At 58.3% G+C, this 2008-nt stretch overlaps 1 protein-coding gene across 2 annotated transcripts in view; it reads left to right on the forward strand.

The window, feature by feature from the left end:
• Positions 1-694: 694 nt before the first annotated feature.
• The window catches only part of CPT1A (carnitine palmitoyltransferase 1A (liver)), a 90768-nt gene continuing 89454 nt past the window's right edge, over positions 695-2008 (forward strand). For both annotated transcript variants that reach the window (XM_015412833.1, XM_015412834.1), the window contains exon 1: positions 695-929. The gene's annotated coding sequence lies outside the window, so the exon portion shown is untranslated. The remainder of the gene's footprint in view (positions 930-2008) is intronic.

A 2008-nucleotide genomic window follows, 5' to 3' on the forward strand; every position in this document is an offset into this window, starting at 1 on the left:
AAACTAATTTATGCAGCAGCCAAATTGCTGGCTCACAACTTGAATGCCAGCAGCTCACTAAGTAGGATTTTTGCTCACAGGGCTCCACAGCTTAGAGGGAACATTGGTGGGGACCAGTGTTCTCTCTAAGCTGAGTGAGTGTGAGCCGGCTCACCGTTTTTTTTGCCCGCAGCTCACAGATGTCTGCCTTCGCTCAGGAAGGAGGGCTCCAGAGCAACTTTCATGCCAGTCGCTCACAAAGTAGGATTTTTGCTCACAGGACTCTGCAGCTTAGAGGGAGCATTGCTCCAGAGCAAACTAATTGATGCAGCAGCCAAAGCGCTCGGAGCTCACCAAGTAGAATTCTTGCTCACAGGACTCCACCGCTTAGAGGGAGCACTGGTGGGGACTCCCCTTGCTTGCTTTGTGGGGAGGGGGTCGCCTGAACAGCTCATCCGCCAGCATGGTCATTTTGGCCACTCGTTTCTGTCCCTGTTGCTTCAGGGTCTGTCCCCCCCCCCACCACCACCAGTGTTCCCTCTAAGCTGAGTCAGTGTGAGCCAGCTCACAGTTTTTTAGCCTCCGGCTCACACATTTCCGTCTTAGCTCAGGCAGGAGGGCTCCGGAGCAAACTGATTCATGCAGGAGCCAAATTGCTCGCTCACAACTTTCATGCCAGCAGCTCACGACCCAGCCGCCCTCCTCTGCACCGGCGACGCGGCCGCCGCCTCCTCCAGCCCCTTCGTCCCGCGCGGCCCTTCCTCCCTGCCCAGCGCCCCTCCCGCCGCTCGCTCGCTCGCCCGCTCAGCCAATCCGGACCCAGCCGGCAGCCGCGGCTCTCCCCAGGGCCGCAATTGCGCGCGGGCCACCCGCTCTCTCGCCGCCTCTCCTTCTCCTGCAGGCGGCCGCCGGTGGAGGAACAGCCCCCCCCTCGCGCCCCGCCGGGAGCGGTAAGTGACGCTCAGGTGTGTCCCCGGGTCCCCCCCCCTCCCCCCGGGTCACCTCCGTTCCCTTCGCGGCGCCTCTGCCCGTTGAGGACGCGATGGGACCATGACAGGTGGCGGGGCCGCCGGGAGCGATTGCGGCTGTCAGTGTCTGGGACTGGGACGGGGGGGATGCTCTCCTGGGGTGTGTGGAAGTGGAAGTGGAAGCTTTAGGGGTGCTGCGACTTGCATTGTGCAGAGAGTAAGAAAACCGGTGCACGTCACTGCAGACTCCGGGGTAGGGAGCGACTTGGAATGACAAGTGGGTCCGCTCCCCCCCCTTCCCCCCAGGGGTGTAGACTTTCCAATTTCCGGGGGGGGGGGCTGGGGCTGGGCCAGAGGCATTGCTTTGCTAGGAGCAAGGGTGGCTCCCGGGGGAGGCTGAGCACCTTCCTGAAAATTTCAGCGGACGCTAACGCCCCACCGCCCCCACGAAGATTACGCCTATGCTTCCCCCCCTTTCTGCAGGAGGTTCAAGGGGGGAGAGGGTCCAAGAGGAGGAGTCCTCCTCCAAGGCGCTTTTGTCCCGCTGATTCACGGTCTTGTTTCTTCCCCTTGTCCCCCTTCAGGCAGTCGGTGGCGGTGCCCCACCTGATTAAGGTCCAATCTGCCTGTGTCTTTCCCACCCGGCGCCCCAGCCTTCTGACTCCCGCTTCAAAAAAGCTGCCTATATTTGGTGTCGTTTTCACACCCCAACAGTGCTAGCATACTTTTGCAGGCCCGCATACCTTGATCACCTTCTCCACTGTCATTGCGCCTCCCCGCTGCTTTAAAAGAATCTTCTCCAAACAACGGTTCAGAGGGGATCACAGCAGCAGGAAACTGATTTTAAAAATGCAGATGCAAATTCGACCAAAGTTATGCTCCTTTCCTATCTGGCCTAAGCTTATACTAGTAGAAAGTGCATTTCGTTCAGTGTTACTCAGTAACCCCAAATTATTTGCTTGGACAGTTGAGCCCGCTAAGATATGTGCTTTCTTGGAGCACTGCAGTGTTTAACTGACTGAATTAGTGATCAGTCCTGTAATAATAATTATACACTCCCT

This window comes from Gekko japonicus, unplaced genomic scaffold (assembly GCF_001447785.1).
Source record: "Gekko japonicus isolate JY-2015 unplaced genomic scaffold, Gekko_japonicus_V1.1 scaffold1149, whole genome shotgun sequence".
NCBI lineage: Eukaryota > Metazoa > Chordata > Lepidosauria > Squamata > Gekkonidae > Gekko > Gekko japonicus.